General features: G+C 32.6%; 1 long non-coding RNA gene across 1 annotated transcript; it reads left to right on the top strand.

Annotated features, from left to right (window-relative positions):
- Positions 1–166: 166 nt before the first annotated feature.
- LOC147078144 (uncharacterized) lies at positions 167–10,532 on the top strand. The gene is made up of 2 exons (XR_015072279.1): positions 167–3,206; positions 10,204–10,532. It is a non-coding gene; the product is annotated as an uncharacterized LOC147078144 (long non-coding RNA).
- Positions 10,533–18,853: the final 8,321 nt, after the last annotated feature.

Raw genomic sequence — 18,853 nt, forward strand, 5'->3', positions numbered from 1 at the left:
CAACTCAGTTGTGACCATGTGACAGTCGGCGGACAAAGCGTATATTGCTCATCTTCCAAAACACTCAGGTTTTACTGAATCGGTATATTTGTAATAATTGATGAGTGTATCTAATTTCTGATACAAAATCATTGTTTCCTAATCTAATAATACATTTTTGTATAATGGGTTTGAATATTTTTTCGTTTTGGCTTGCTGGATTAAATTGCGCCTGTGTACAAACTGGGCACAAATGATATTTTGTTGACATTTCCTGAGTTTAGATTATGTTGATATTGCGCCAAATGTCTGTGTGCTAGGGCATCTTATATCTATTGTAAACTCACTAGGTACATAATATGTTGAGATAGAAATCAATTTTTGAAATAAAATTTCTTTAGAAGTCTTCAGTTGTATTTTGTGAGTTTTACCTTTGAACTGCAACACAATCTGTAGTAAACTGCCGAGTGATCATTAGGTAATGCTAGACATTTTTTTATGCCACAATGATTTAAAAACCAAACTACTGAAACATCAAATAACAATATGATAACTTTAATCAATCAATTCTAAGCAGATTTTACCTCATAATAAATTTCATTGTTTCAACATTGCAAGTTGTCCTCTTTGTAATGAAATAGTGTATCAAATGATATACCTGAACCTCTGTGAATAATGCTTCCATATTATATCGATACCCTTGTTCAGTGGCGCACACAGGGGGGGGCAAGGGGCCCTGGCACCTCCCAAACATGGAAATTATCAGAATGATTTTAAACATTGAAATTGAAAGGCAATAAACTATACTTTGGGCTTAGATAAATAAAAACACGGCAAAAAAATGATTTGTCCAGCACCCTTTTTAGAAAAATTTCTTAGATTTTAATTTCTAACACAAAAATTTCGAAACACTAATGTCGGGATTTTTTAGAAACCCAATCTCTAATGGAATCTAATGGAACTGTCAAAAAATTCTTGGTGTCCATCCGAATTCCGGAGTGGTGTAGATCATGGCTGGGGAGGGCTGACAGAACTCTGGCCTGGGTTCCCGGCGTGTCAGGTTGACCAGATAAGTGAGATAAACACACATCATAAATTAGCTTTGATAGGAAAAAAGTCGCCTGCGGGCGCTATTATACTTCATGGTCATGAACATTTTAAATTATATAATTGTGCAATATATTTTTTGATTATTATGTGTCAATACTCATTATTAAAGTAGATGTATTAAAAATTGCCAATAATTCACTGTATAAGTACCCTTAATTTGAAGTAAACACACAATTTGAAAAACGTTAATTTAGTGTTTCACACTGCCTTTAATCTTAGCGGTAGGTAGGGGGCCCGCCAAATATCCTAGCCCGAGGGCCCGTTTCAGGATGTGGGGGCCATGGTGTAGGTTCACCGAGTGCAATAGACAAAAGACCGATAAACGAGAAATTGGGCTGTGAGTAGATTTGTTTATAAATTAACTGCAATAATACTTTTTTTGTCCATTTTCAATTGGGCTCTCCTTGGACTCCCCCCAATATTAAATCCTGAGTGCGCCTCTGCCCTTGTTGAATAAGGAAACAATTAAAAAGAAAATCTTTCTCTAAGATTTTAAATATTTGGGTAAACTCTTTTTCTGATTTTAAACCTTGAAAATTGAAATATGATTTTTTCGATATAAATGCTAATTACGATGTGATTTTATCGATCAGTTATGACGTGGGTTCGTACCTAGCCAATCATGCGTAGAACTTAAATCATGATTGATCATAGCCACATGTTTTCTACTGATACATCTACCCTAAATTTAGGTCTGCTTATCTTTTATATAAGTTTTATATTGAAATTTATTCTATCTTATGTGCAATCATTATTTATTACACATTTACACAGTCTGAACCAAAAAAAAGCGAAAGAAGCTAGTCATATTGTGAAGGCATGCTTGTGGATATTATTCGCACTGATGCACCGGCCATTGATTCTTATTTCAGAGGCGAGAAGCTCACTACCTGTGTGTAGATTTGATTGTGAGACGTCGAGATTTATAAAAATGTACCACATTGTAAGTGAGGTTCGATAGTTCAGACGGATAAGAAGAAAGAGCGGAATAATAACTGAGCCAAATTAAGCAATTTACAAATTAGCTCCGCTAAGTAGTAAGTACACACTGGAAGAAACGTGTTTGTTTAACTCGCAATGTGGTACTACTATAATAAGGTTTCTATAATTAATTATTAATGGAAGAGCTAAGGATTAAAATGATTCAAGTGTATATATGACATAGTTCAATAAATCGTTTACAAAGTTAAAGAAATATGCTATTGCGAATTTTACATAACATATGTTTTCAACATTCTGTAAATGAGGCGTCTGTTGTTTTCAAATATTGGGATATTAAAAAAATTAAATGTATGAATAATAACATTATTCCATACCATATTCATATGGGTCTGTCCAAGTCCTCTCATGCAAATTTTATTCTTTCGTCCACATAAATAAAGAAGAAAATAATTGAAAAATAAACTCTTCCTGCAATTGTCGCCGCATGTTATTTTAATTCAGATGATTTTGACATATTTTGAATATTTTATGGAATGGTGTATGCTGTATTTCAATGTTTTCAATGATTTATTATTCAATGGAAAAATATTGATATTTTTTAGTGTTTAAAACATTCAAATTAGATACGTTGCTATGAAAATAATAACAACATTTTTACCACCGAATTAGCTTCTGTTAACCAAAATTTTGACTGACGCATTTAATAAATTCCGAATTCAAAAATGGGGAGCTTTTTTTTTAGCTTTTCTTGCCACCAAAATTTTTGCCAGCTAAGATATTCCATTTCAGATCAAAGTTGACTGCTTTTTTTTCTATTTCAAATTACCTTTGTTAATTTTTTATCAGTAACAATTTCTCGAATTGAGAATCTTAAAATTTCTGATAATTTATTTCTTGAGATTCGTGAATCATCGTTTCTCATTATTTCTTGAAAAATCTCGATCACAACCTATGTACATGTTTGAATCCCCTTTCACTTATAAATAAATATGTGGCGATATAAAGACTGCTCCTAACTCATTGTTTTTACTTATATTCAACTTGTGCTGCTTTAATCCTCAGCACCTCAATTATGTCCAATCCGTATTACAAAATGTTTTTCTATAGATTATTACATACGTATCTGAAAGTGGTTGATATAAACGGCAATCATTTCAGTTCCGTGCACTGCCTCGGTGCAAGAGAAGATAATAATATCGTCTCTGTTCTGGCAGAACACACTAACTGGAGAATACTAGTTTTGAGTAATTTGACTTTGAAGTTGTTTAAATGTTTGAAATGATCTATCATGTGAGTTTATTAAGTAATCGTAAAAAGGATGACTTTAAAATAAAGACTGTTTATTGATTAAGAAGTTTTCCAGGCGGTAAAGTTTGAAATAAGAAACATTTTGGTATAACTAACTCAATATGTAATTTTTTCGAATTAGTGTCTTCTGCCAGAACAGTGACGATATAAAGTGGGTATATAGCATCTTCATAATAAAAAAATGAAACTAATTTTTCAAGCCGGCTGAGGAATATTAACATATTGTTGTTATATTGCTAAAAAATCCTTGGCAAGTCAAATAATAATAATTTATTAGTAATTTAAATTTAAACTGACTGACGTAAGTATACGATACCGAGCGTCCACACTGATAAACAAAGTTTTCCTTCAGTTGATAATAATCCTGTATATTATACCTTCATGTAAGTGAATCCTCTATATATTTATCGTCGCTTTCATAATATAATCATTTACAATATTATTTATTCTATACCGAAATACATAGCGCAGTATTGCACTGTATAATGTAGATTCTCATCAAAATAAAATTTGATGCTTAAAGCCTGTCCACATGGCGCATTTTGACTTGCGCGTAATAAGTTGCGTGTTCTCCAGTTACATGTCACCTCATTGAGCCGTTCACAAGCACTCTTGCTGTGACGACATTCGCCCATAGTCGTTAGACTCTGTAGGATCGCAGTGTTTACAGCCATTCCAAAATGAATTACGATTATCTGGCGCTCGAATGCGACAGTTTTTATTGCTACTCGCGCCATGTGGACAAGCACCAGTTAAATTTGTATCCATCTATGTGGCATACAATGTTTCACCACATACTCAACTAGTTTATAATCAACATAGAGTGTGAAATTCCAATTTAAGTTACTGTACTTTACTGTACATATTATATTATCTCAAAATGCGATAGAAGTAGTTTTGTCAAAAATACATGAGCAGAATGTTGTATTGTATAACGCAATGAAAGGTTTATCTATTGTAAAGTAAAAAATTGTTATTGTACTTAAAAATGAGCATGATATACAAAAGTCTTTAAGTTTTGTAGGCAGTAAAAATGATGCATACAATTTGTGAATGGCACAATCTGTGAAACAATACTTCTTGTCTTTGGCATATATTTTAGTGTGTTGATGGTATTTTTTCAAGGAGAACGACTTTATTATTTTAGATTGTAAAAGTTATTCTATTTAATATAAAGAAAATTTTCATGATTTGAATGTACAAGGTATTCTTTATCTACCAACTGAGATACGTTCCAACACTTTGGTAGTAAGTTGAGTTTCATACAAAATACACTGAAATCTCGATATTACGTGTTTGAAATCTGAAACAACAAAAAGTTATGGAAAACGTAATTGAAAATCAATTAGAGGATTACCTGTATATATTTTTTTAAACAAATCAGACACTGCTTACATTTAAAATAGTATAATATTGTATGATTATATGGAGGGTGCTAAGCCAAAGTTAAATTATTTAAAATGCCATCTGTTTCATGTCAAGAAGCAAGCTTCTAACTATGTAGCATGCGCCGATTGATATTTTTTTCCATCTAACAATGTTGCATTTATGTTGTGCATCGGTACATTAGCCAACTCGCTCATCTAAACTCGGCATCGTCTGCGGCACGGCCATAAATCAAACCTTCTAGAAATGTCATACCGATGATTCATATTGAACCGCGTACATATGCGCCTAGCGACAGTCGCATGTAATCTCTCGAAACGTCAGAATACACTCTGACTAGTGACCGGCGAGCTTGACAACTGTATAGAAATGACTGACTCGTAACCTGTGCGCATCAGTGGCGAAGGCTGGAGGTAGGCTATTAAGATCCGCCATAAATAGTGCACACTAAGCTTGGTCAGTCATACGTATTTGTTTTCATTGAACTAAGACTACAATTTATAGATTGTGTTATCTAGTTTTTTAAATTCAATTAAACCCTGCGAATACCAAGCCATAACAGATAATGGTCAAAATCTATCTATAAAATGTCTGAAATTTTGCAATTAAATCATTTAAAACTTTGGATATTTTATAGATATAATAATATTAATTATTATAGTTTGGTTTAGACAGGGCTTAATGAATTTAAACGAATTAACTAACAACTATGTATTTCTGAATCAACGAAAACAAATAAGTAAGTATGAATGAAAAATTGTGCACAATTTTGTCGGATAGTCAAAAGTGTACCAATACTATTATGGTTTGGTTTAGGCAATTTTTAAATGATTTTTAAAAACTAACCAATACCATCTGTAAATTGTAGTTTTAGTTCAAAGAAAACAAATACGTATTACTAACAAAGTGTAATGTCCACTATTTATGTCAGATCTTAACAGCCTACCCCCACCCTTCGATAGTGTATACCGATACAGTAAAACCTCGGATTGCGAGTAACTTAGTCTGCGAGTGTTTTGGATGACAATAAAAAATTTAATTTGATAAACGAGCTAAGTATTGCAATACGAAAAGTATGTATACGCTTTGTCTGCCGAGTATCACATGGTCATGTGTGACCGCAACTTGTTGCTTGCAACGCTAGATGTTTTTTTTAAACTAAAATGTCGCATTCCACCAATGTGCGCATCTCCATTTGGCTGTGTGTGTTTTGTGAATAACGATGATGTCACATGGACGTATTCAATATGTTGCAGACGAAACGAGTTTAGATGTGCGAGCTGGCTTAAATTACATCTATTCTGTAAATACCAACAAAATCACATCGACAATGTTCAATTGTTGAAGTCGTGTAACCCACCTTAGGCTTAAAACAGTCAATATTTAATACTAATTATTGTACCTACATCATAGATAGTTTTAACTAAGACTGAAGAATATTGTCAAACTTGGAAAATTTTAGTAAAACTTTGGCGCACCTTTTTTGTGGTATGTATGTAAAGGTCTTTTTAAACGTCAGTTCTGTCGTCCGTTCAGTCGAGGTTGACGTTTTGGTCCGTTCGGTTTTGAAACAGCAGTGTATTTAGACGATCAGTCGTCTATGTTTCAGTTGCCACGTCATTTCGAAATCGGCATTGTATATTTACGTATTTTTTATCCACTAAAAATGAATATTATTTTTATAATTACTTTACTTACGTTACTGTACCTATATTTAAAGAAATTATAATATTTCAATCCAAATTAGAAAAGTAGTATTAAAAATATGGCATCATACTAATTTACACGTTAATTTAACTGGAAACTCTAAAAACGGATACGATAACTGATAGAAAATCCATCCTGTCTCGTCTCCGTTTTGGTTTCAGTTGGCCGCTTCAGCTTTGCATTTACACGTCAGTTTAACGGTTTAAGGCCATACCTTAGTTGAGACACGGTCTAAAAAGATCGTCACTAGGCGATGCGCGGATTGCGGGTCGCGGGTGCAAATGAGGCATGTCAAACCAAATATAATTTGTCTTATAAATCCAACATGTGTCCATTTAATGCTCTGTTTATTGTTTTATCAGTACCAATAATAATATATTCATTGACATGTTTTCTTTTTAAAGTAAATGGGTAACGTTTTAAGTCATCTTTACACGATTTAAGAATTATTACGGCCATCGCCATCACGAAGCAAAATGACGTGTTTCCAGCTCTACATTCTCTCTCCGAATGGGAGCGAGTGCAAAATTTCGTCACGCCTATGGTTGAAAATTATTTGCCGTTTCACTGATGAATCACCTTAACGTTTAGCTTGACGGAAACGGAGACTGATTGGATAGCAAAACTGATCGTTTAAAAGCACTTTTACAGTTATTGTAAAATATCCATTATAAATTTTTTTAAATTATTCTTTGTTATCTAGTTTATAAATAATTTTTTTTATAAATATTGTGAGATTATTGTTTGCTCAAATTATGAAATGAATCTAAAAAAAAAGTATTGGATAACTTGAACAAGAAAGGCACCATTTGCTCTGATAGCGATTTAAATATTCCGAGCAATAGTTCTCCAAACTACCGACCTTCTATTTCAAGTTGTCTCTGTCTACAGAAGTATTTCAAATCAAATGAATCTATCGGTTATATGTAGGGTGGCCAGACATCCTGTATTTATGTAATTATTGGTAACCATCAATATTTATAACATGAGGTGGCTGCCAAAAGTTGGTAAGTCAATAATTTAGGTATTTAGAGTTAATAACGGAGTATGTGTCTATATATAAATATGTATGCTAGAAAAAAATTCAAGGTCATCCAATACATGCACATAAAGCACAAAGAAATCAGCATTATGCCTGTTTTATACGGCTTGTCAAATTGCAATTACTCCATAACATGGTTTTGTGACTTACCAACTTTTGGTAGTAACACCCCACGAATGAGAATGTTGTTTCAAAATGTGTATTTATGTGTATGTGTGCAAGCTATCCATTTATAAAGGATATTTTTCTAACCATATAATCGTCAGCTTCAACTGTTGCGGGAACTTAACTTTATTGATAATTTTTTCATAAAACGAGTTCTACCAAATAACACATCATATTAACTTATGAATACATAGTTTCATATCGCGTGCTTAAAGTCAGACAACATTATCTACAAAAAAGTGTGTGTTTTTTTTTTTGAGATAACGTTATTTTACATTTACGGCTACATGATAGTCAAACAACGTTATGTCAATCTTTTCTAATTTCTTATTAAATCGTCAGTAAAGTTTAACGCTAACTACATAAGTTACCCTTGTTTTCATATTTTTTTAAAACTATCCCTATAAATTTTAACATAACATCAGCAAGATAAATGTACAATACACAATAAATTATATAATATTAACATTAGGTTTTAAATAAACATGTCCCTTGTTGAGTTACAAGAATCTAAAACAACGATTTTTGGCTCTCCTGTAAAGTTGAACTTTTGTAGATAGTGGTGTTTGACACTAAGCACTCGATATTTTAAAATCACAAATTATTTCAGTCTGTAGATTGCAACAAAAAATGACAATCCTGTAGTAAGACGTATACGTCGGTTGTAATATAAATATCACTGCTCCAATGTGTAAAATTAAATATTGAATTAATTGAAATAATACGCATTGTTTTGGTTATTAACACAGTGACCATCAGTGTCGAAGACTCCACACTAGACGATTATTAAAAGCTTACCTTCTTAAAAAATATAAATTTAAATAACCTGAAAATATTTCAAAGGGAAAAAATACCTACAGAGATATATTTTGCTTAACCATCCGTCTCTAAGTATTGGATTTAAGATTCACATACACATAGGTATACAATACATTCAAACATAGGCTTGATATAATCCAAAGTTTTTTTGTATGAACTTTGATGGTGTTTGTCCTTGAAATCTGAGTACTGTCTACTTCATTATAATATGAAATGGGCAATGCTTTCACAATGACTTATGTCTTTGACAGTACAAGAAGTCCAATTAACGAAGTAAATTTTTTTAGCGCAAAAATATCTTTTATAAAAGGGTAAAATATAATATTTCATGTTCAGTAAATTGTGTCAGTAAAATACTGATCCAATATAATGAAGATGAAACAAAATTCTAAAAGATATCGTGTAAATATGGCTGTCTAGAATTTTTTTCAGTTTCCTACCACAATATATCATTAATCATACTTTTGGATAAATAATTTCCACTGAAATTGTTCTGTATTCACAAAATCTGGCCACCTTTAATTATATGACACGTCTCATGTAACTCGCGAACAGGGCGTGAGATATTTTTGTCTCATCTCGAGAGTTGAATGCACTAAAAGACATATACTATGAATGAAAAATAAAAATAAATAAATGTCAGAATTTTGAATTTGATGTATCTTGCTCAAATGCAAGCTTGTTTGATGTTCATCTTTGTAAATTTGCCGTTTTAGTCCATAACTGTCACGCTATACAGCTCTTATCGACACAGTGGAGTTCCTGAGTTGTCTGCTGCTTAACTGATCAGCGCAAGATGGCATACGAAGTAAGCTCATCATCACATGTACTTTCTCAATTGTCTATCAGACCCATAATGTTTTCCATCTACCAAAAGATAAATTGTATTTAAAAAAAGAATGTTTTTTATCATCGACAAATTAATTTATTATTGAAAAGTATTTTAAATTTTAATCATTGTATATAAATAAAAATTAGTTTTTTGGATACCTAGTTTTATTCTTTGAATTGTTGTGTATTTAATACACAGGGCAGTGACAAAGGGTTGAGTGATACTGTGGAGATCCGACATGAATGGTGTACACTAAAATTTGTCAATCATACTTATTTGTTTTAATTTAACTGAAAATACAAATTTTGCAGATGGTGTTGATTTGTTTTTTTACATTAGAACTAACCCAACATCATCTGCAATTTGTATTTTTAGTTCAATGAAAACAAATAAGTATGACTGACAAACTAATCTTTGTCGTTCAACAAATAGCAATATGTCTTAACCCACCAATTTTGATAAATTGGCATTTTTGTTGATACGATTGAGAAATTTTATTACACATCTGTGTAAAATATCAGAAAGTTTTGATGAAATTAAGTATTTGCAAATATTTGCAATATGTCGTATACCTTCGAAGCGAGATATAGAACATTTTGCATGTTATATTTTTACTTGGTCTGCGTCGTATGCTACAAAAATGTATAGAATATACTATTGCATAATATCGTCACTGTTCTGGCAGAAGACACTAATTCGAAAAAATTACATATTGAGTTAGTTATACCAAAATGTTCCTTATTTCAAACTTTACCGTCTGAAAACCTTCTTAATAAATAAACAGTCTTTATTTTAAAGTCATCCTTTTTACGATTACTTAATAAACTCACATGATAGACCATTTGAAACATTTTAACAACTTCAAAGTCAAATTACTCAAAACTAGTATTCTCCAGTTAGTGTGTTCTGCCAGAACAGAGACGATATAAAGTTTTTTGTGCCTCGTGTAAAATTTGTGAATTGCGGTTTATGACATTTGCAGTTTGTCGAACGATGTACTATTTTTGTCGGATCTCCACAGCCGACCTCCACCCTTCGTCACTGACACAGGGTCATATTATTTATAGGCCAGCGATATTATATTTTTTCGAAAAATTCCAATTTACTCGTAATTGTATCAATAAATCATAATATGAATAAGGTTTATTGGCATATTTTTTAGGAGGGATTTATTATTGTTTTATGAATTTCGTGTACGAATTGTGTAAATATTTTTCCTTTTTAATAAACGTGTTTTTATTTTGTCATTGTTTCATTTCTTTCCACCCACTCATGAAATCTTATGACCATGGCCCCCACAAGAGGGGGGCTGACAGGACTCTAGCCTGGGGGTCCGGGCTCAGGAGGGGCCCGGCAAGGCCAGTCAAGCAGATAAGTGAGATAATCACACAGAACAAATTTGCTTTAATAGTAAAAAAAAGTCGCCCGCGGCTATTTTCCTTCAATAATGTAATAACTAAATATACACAATAATTTTACCGCGTACACCATTTGGAAAGCGCTACTGTAGAGCATCACACTGCCTTTATCCTTAGAGATATGTAGGGGGGCCGCCAAAGATCCTAGCATCGGGGCCTTGCCTCTAACTCAGCGGTTCTCAAACTTTTTAAAATTTCATGCATGGCGGTCCCTTTAAAAATTGTTCGATGACTCGCAGACCCCTTTAATGAAAAAAGAAAATCTATATTATTTTAAAGAAATTGGGTGTGCCAAATACTTTGCAGAAGGGTGCCACATACCTACGGCGCAGCACTGCTTATAGGCTGTTGCGAATAAAACATTTTTTTACAAACAATAATTGAGGTGTATAATTACAAAAAGCGACAAGTAGACAATTCAATATTTTCGGGAAACGTTTTTATGTTTCAATTATTTGTTTTAACGTGAGATTATGTTTTCCGTTGTATTCTATGTCGCAATTAAAACCAAATGGCAATTTGTTTCAACCGATAAACTCTTAAATGTAATAAATATAGGCAAAATAAAATTGGACGTAGCGCTATTTGTGCCTCATTTTTTTAATTTGCTCCGCATAAGGCACATATTTCCGTGGCACTGTCATCAGTTTACCAGATGCTACAGCATGGGAGACGCCATTTCCAATATTGAACGTTCCCTTATTGATTGACTTAAGCACGCGCGAAATCAACCGTGCTTTAAATAACATGAAACACGGACTTGGCGCTTTCTGTAATAAATCGAGACTTAAAATATTTTTTTTCGTACGGTTGTGTCGCGTTTTGGAATTTATAGATCAATACATATTGTGTAAAATTATACAAAAAATACGTGCGTATTTTTTTCTCGATTTTGACCAAATGTGGACTTATCGTTTTTTGAAATTACACTCCTCAATTATGTATTCAGAAAATATTACATGTTATGTAGTCATTAAATTTAAATAACAATTTTAATGGGATAGATGCATCTACTTTGCCTGAACCAGTTCTTCTATGTTTGGCTTTGTTTTGGCCGGTGCAACTCTCATGTCATTTGTCGTGTATAATCTATTTTGAGGTCTTGATAGTAAGTAGTGTAGAAAAAGCCGTCTCACACTCATAGCTGGTTGCGAATGGAATCAGCACTCTTAGAGCCATCTTTGTGACATCAGGATAGGACTGTGCAATCCAAAACCCTAGAAGTGTTACATGCTATAATTATAAATATTATAAATAATCTGCGTTCGTTTCGACCCAGTTTGAGAACCGCTGCTCTAACTATGTATGCCCATTGATATTATACAGATTGTTCTTCTTCTTCCGTCGTATCCCTGCGACAGACGGCTACACTATTCCCATCCTATATAAAACATATCATCGATGGTTCAGCTTGATAAAATAAGCGGTTAGACCAGGGGTGGCCAACCTTGTGCATACCATGCACCAATTTTTTTCACAGATGAGTTCAGATGCGCTCAAGCACCTTTTCTGCCTTCTTACATTCACGGTTGGCATTGGAAAATAGGGGTAGGGGATCTGCTTTGCATAGGGGAGGAAAAGGAATAACTCCATCATGCAATTAAATTAATTAATTTATGCCAGTTCAAAAAACACACGTTTGTTTGGAGCACCAATCTACAATAGTCAGAAATGATCTCTTGAACGAGAGGGTGATCGCTGTCGTGGACCCCGCTGATGGTGCTACAGATGCCGGAGAGTCACGTTTGGTCTTTACCAAACTTATCTTTATAACTCTGGACCACAGTTGTTGGATGTGATGAGAGAGAGAGCTCCGAGCGTTTGGATTTTGTTAGTCTTTCAATGTTTGGTGTTAAATTTGTCACTGAGAGAGGCAGAGAAGTCTTCAAATTTGAATCAGTTATTCGCAACCTTGTTTTACTTTTAATCAATTTCACAGATGAAAATGCTTGTTCACATCTGTATGTCGATCCAAAGCGACATATATAACTTTTTGCAAACTTTCTTAGCTCTGGAAAATGTTCATAGGTTAATGAACGCCAGAAATTAATTATGTCAGAAGCATTTTGATCTGGAAAAAGCTCATCAAATTTCATTTTCAATAATGAATTTGTTTTTAAATCAATCAGTTCCATTTATATGTTACTAGGCATCTGCATTACATTTTGTTCACTAAGTGAAAATGGGTTTATAAATGCGAGCATGCAGTTTTCTTCTTTAACAAAATCATGAAAACCACTTTCAAATGACCCTTGCAATATCTTGATTTTTTCAATATATTTGATCAAATTGCTATTATCCACAGCACATTCATTCTGCTCTTTCAAGTGTGGAAATTGACTCAAATCCTCATTTTCTAACTGAGAGATGAACAGTTTCAATTTGATTTTATTTCAACAATTGTAAACTGTCAAAAAAACGGGACGAACTGATGAGTAAGAAGGCTGTATGACTTGAACTGAGAGGACTCAGGTGTTGAAAATATGAAGATGGATGGATTCAAAAGAATAAGTAGGCAAAGATGCAATGCGCCACTTGTAATCATCCAATGCGCCACGGTTTGGCCACCACTGGGTTAGACCATCACTTGTCCTGCAGTTTCCTCGGCGCCACATTCACAGTTTGAAGGATCACCAGAATATCCCCTCCCCGCTTCTTCATATTGTTTTTGGTTCTAGTTACCATTAAACCAATATACATTGTGATACAATGCCGTAGAGCCCATTTGTGTTACGGAGCATGTGGGCCACGTTTACGCCACTATAGGTTTGGTTAAACAGTGATACTCATGGTCCCCACATCCGGAAGCGAGCCCCCAGACCAGGATGTTTGGTGGGCCCCCCTACCTATTGTTAATATGAAGGCCAGTGTGATTTTTTTACATTAGTTTTCCCCAAATGGTCAAATTATGAGTGTTTCGTGTATTTTTAAATAAGTACAGTTGGTTTATTGAGTTGTCGACACTCAGCATCATATCATTATGAAGCACTAATCGCGTCTCCCTTTGTGGTGGCCAAGCCGACCCCTTTTATTTTTCCACGTACAGATTTTTGACTAATTCATAGTTTTAATATTTTTTATATTTATTTTACAAAACATCGATTTTTATAAAAATATAAATGTGTATAACTTGAAATCCTTTTTATTTATATGAAATCTTATTAAGGTATGGTCCCGATATGAGGAAATAAATAAAAAGGATTTCGAGTTATACGTCATACACATTCATCTCTATATATATAAAAATCTCGTGTCACGATGTTTGTGGTCGAAATGGCTCGACTGATTTTTATGAATTTTTTTATGTATATTTTTTAGGCATTAGAATAGGTCAACAAGTATATTTCATACCGCTTGGTGATTAGGGTATTTCTATCCAGAAAATTTTTCTTTTATTTTTTTGACAATTTTTTTTTTGTATTTTTTTTATTATTTGGCATAAAAAATACCTATAACTCCAAATTTTCACCCTCCTACCCCCACCCTCCCATTTTTTAATCGCGATTATATTATTTTTGTATGAACAAATTTAACCGTCGTTCGTATTTCAAACAGAACGAAATTATTTATGTTGTTAAATGACAGATGGCGCTACGTCCGAGAAGAATTCAAGAGAAGCGTCGCACGTATGTCAAAATGGAGATTTTATGGTATTTTCAGAGCATAACCCTGGACATTCCTTAAGGCCGTACATCAGTTGAGGCACGGTCTAAAAAGATCCTTGCTAGGCGATGCGCGGATTGCGGGTCGCGAGTGCAAGTGATGCCTGTCAAACGAAATATTATTTGTCATATAAATCCAACATGCGTCCATTTTATGTTCTGTTTATTGTTCTATTAGTAACAATAATAATATATTCATTGACATGTTTTCTTTTTAAAGTAAATGGGTAACGTTTTTAGTCATCTTTACACGATTTAAGAATTAATTGGCCCGTCGCCATCACGAAGCAAAGTGACGTGTTTCTAGCTCGATGTTCTCTCACTGAATGCGAGCGAGTCCAAAATTTCATCGCGCCTACAGTTGAAAATTATTTTCCGTTTCACTGATGCGTCACCGTAAACGTTGTAGATAATCTATTTATATAATTTTGAAGCCTTATTATCCTTTATATTTATTTTAAACATTTGATGTCTGCATAAAGTATTTTTATTACATAAAATAATATTCTTTTAAACCTCTCGATCTAATGTTTTAGAATATAGTCATATTTCAGTACATCCATGTGCAGTGGTGTTAAGATTTTTTAGTTTTATTAATTTTTAAACGCATTTATAAAACCATTAGAAAATCTTAACACCACTGCACATGGATGTACTGAAATATGACTATATTCTAAAACATTAGATCGAGAGGTTTAAAAGAATATTATTTTATGTAATAAAAATACCTTATGCAGACATCAAATGTTTAAAATAAATATAAAGGATAATAAGGCTTCAAAATTATATAAATAGATTTATCTACAACGTTTAAGGAATGTCCAGGGCTATGCTCTGAAAATACCATAAAATTTCCATTTTGACCTGCTTCGCGCACGTGGGCCGTGTTTTCAGATACATTTTTATTAATTAATACAGTTGAAATTGTAAATTATCAAAAAAATGTCTCAAGTTGCAAGTTTCGTATTTTTCCGCTAGGTGCCTCTGATAGGTAGAAGCCTCCCCCTTAAGGCGAAGTCTTCACTGAGCCTTTTTTAAAGAGGCATCTAGCGGAAAAATACAAAGCTTGCAATTTGAGACAATTTTTTTGATAATTTACAATTTCAACTGTATTATTAATGAATAAATATGTATCTTAAAACATTAAAAAGAAAAATATTTTTTATTTTAAGTCAAAGATAAACTTACAATTATTGTAAAAAATGTAATAAAATGTGAATTTGTTAAATCAGACCGCACCCTATTGTTACATATATTTTATGGTCATATTTATTATTAAAAATTAGTTTATTAAGTTTTCTAACCATCACCTAAGCGATTTTTGACTAATTCATAGTTTTAATATTTTTTATATCTATTCTAAAAAACATCGATTTTTATAAAAAATATAAATGTGTAAAACTTGAAATCCTTTTTATTTATATTTATATAAATATTTTATTTAAAACTATGAATTAGTCAACTATCTCTTGTGATTGGTGATGCTTAGAAAACTTAATAAACTAAATTTTAATAATAAATATGACCATAAAATATATGTAATAATAGGGTGCGGTCCGATACAACAAATTCACATTTTATTACATTTTTTACAATTGTAAGTTTGTCTTTGACTTAAAATAAAAAATATTTTTCTTTTTAATGTTTTCAGATACATATGTATTCATTAATATAGTTGAAATTGTAAATTATCAAAAAAATGTCTCAAATTGCAAGCTTCGTATTTTTCCGCTAGGTGCCTCTTTAAAAAAGGCTCAGTGAAGACTTCGCCTTAAGAATAGTTTATCACAAGTATTTTTATATTGGTAAAAATGTGTTTTGAAATTTGAATATAGAGGATGTAAGGTTGGGAATACAATACCGTTATTTTAAAACCGGTATCCCAGTATTTGACGATATCGAAATACTGGTTTTAAAATTCAGACAATACCGCTATAGGTAAATGTGCCGCAGATGATGTCATGAGATTTTATAACTTTCTTTTTAAACCAAACCAAACCTAACCTAATCTAACCTACCCTAACCTTATACCTAATACAATCTTAGTTTGTGATAATGATCAAACCAACAATTATTGGATCGAAAAGCCTATGCGCCGACAGAAAAGGGTATTTATTATAATTTATTGTCTACATGGAATAAACTGTTTTCGTAAAAAACAAATGATAAAAACGGTACTGTTCGGTTATGAGGAATACAGCGGAAAACACATTTTGAATGGTTAACCTAACCAAACCTAACCCAACCTAGCCTAAACTAATAAATCCAGTATATCGGGTATTTTCAAAATGTGTTTTCCGCTGTATTCCTCATAACCGAACAATAGCATAAAAGCTCATGACGACATTTGCGGCACAATATTACCCCGACATATTCGGTATTGAAAGTAGAAACAAAATGTATTAATAATTAACATAAAAAGTTTGACATGGCTGTACATTTTTGTCGTGTTACGCGATGTACGTCCTAGATGACCAGCGATGACACATGTAGGCTTGCGAAAAACAATTGCATTATAGGTAAGTACTTCTCTTATTTTAAATTTATCCCAGTGTTGCCGCTAGTCGCTCGCAGGTTTTAGAAATTTTCGGGTGTATTTTTAGTTGTATCTGAAATCGCACTTAAATACTATTCGTTTGTGCAATCATTTGTAATCTCAGCCTCAGTGGTGAATATTTCATGATTAAATAACAATTATACGCTATAATGGACTTGCCTGTGCTAATTTTTTGTTTATCTACTAAAGAGTAGCTTATGAAATAATGAAGAAATATAAGAAGAGTTTTTGTTTTACTTCTTAGGGGATAAAAGTAAAGAAATTGCTGAGTGTAGAAAGTGAAATAAACTAATAAAACATTAGGTGAACACTTCATTATATAAATTTATTGAAAGATCATTCGAAGAAGAAAGTCTTAATACAATTAATAGTACCTCGATTATCCGGACTAATTGGGGATGAAGATAGTCCGGATAAGGAAAAATCCGGATAATCGAAAAAAAATCATAATTGACAGGGAAAGACAAGTATATTCAGTATAAATAAATTTTATAAACTGGATTATTTGTTAGGTTAACCTAACCAAACCTAACCTAACCTAAACTAACAAATAATCCAGTATATCGGGTATTTTCAAAATGTGTTTTCTGCTGTATTCCTGATAACCGAACAGTACCAATTTTATTTGTATAGATATACATATGTATGATAAATTATTTTTTATTAAAAAATCAATTATCGATTTTTGCTTAAAGGCTCTTCTTTTAGAAGCTGCCGAATTGCGAATACTCTTAAGATATATAAGTTGTCCTGGATTACAATCTTCTTGGTTCTCAAGCCATTTCATTTCCTGATTTTTTCATAACCTTCCGCTCTGAGCTTCCATCCCATCTTCTGACATTAAACAATTAGTAAACTTCATAATAGTTTCACTTTGTTTTTTTATATCCGAGATAGTTGACGTTCAGACACCATATTTATTAGATAGATAACGTCCCGAGTCACCGTGTTTCAGAGCATCGATTATATCCAATTTGTCTTTTAATGATAATAGACTGATAATTTTCAAGAAACAAACGTCTAATGCGTATTGAATTCGGAAGACTACTGAGCTAAATTTTTTCACACAGGATGCATGACTCATATTTTACACCAGATGTTATTGGAACAAATGCGCCAAACAAAAAAAATGTTATGCAGCACCATAATTTTTTTGTTTTATTTTGAGCAATCCATATAATCGAGGTTCTACTGTAGTTCAACTACTAGATATGTAAACATCAGCATTTTTACCATATCTTTCCTTTACCTATTTTTAAAGGTTTGCATATAGGTATATACAGGGCTTTTTTTTAAAAAAAAAAGGTGCCGGAACTCACTTCATGTCAAGCTTTTTACTAAATAAAATTATATTCAAATGTCACTTAAATGAAATTTAAAGGAGCTATGCCACGAAGCGAACAAAAAAAGGTTGATTTTTACGATAATTTTTTATTTTAGTCAAAACAAAGCTACAGAAACAATAAAATACATACATTATATTTGAAATATATTGTACAAATAAGACTAAATAAGACTAACTTTAAAATATAATTGTAAATACATATGTAATGTATTTATTTATGAACTTGAATAAAACTTTAGAGTGATTTCCAAAGTTTTTTCCAATTCTCGTCTGATACATCATCTCGATTCCTTTTCTTAGTGTTAGAGTCTAAGGCCGAATGTCTTCCTTTAAGTAACCACCTATCAACATATTTTGAAGGATCGAAAAGTGTCAAGGGTGGTCCCACGAGTTTGATGAACAAGAGTGCCGAAACTGTTTTAGTGTTTAACGAAGCTCTTGTTGGGGTAATAATAAGATTCATTTGCGAAAACCCCCGTTCACATTCACTTGAAGAAATGGGAATAGAATTCAGAGCATATACCAAACGCAAGAGTTTTTCAGAATATGTCTTTTCGAGAATGTATTCGCGAAATCCACGA

Source organism: Rhyacophila brunnea, unplaced genomic scaffold (assembly GCF_057557595.1).
Source record: "Rhyacophila brunnea isolate RB1 unplaced genomic scaffold, BYU_Rbru_1.0 scaffold_12, whole genome shotgun sequence".
NCBI lineage: Eukaryota > Metazoa > Arthropoda > Insecta > Trichoptera > Rhyacophilidae > Rhyacophila > Rhyacophila brunnea.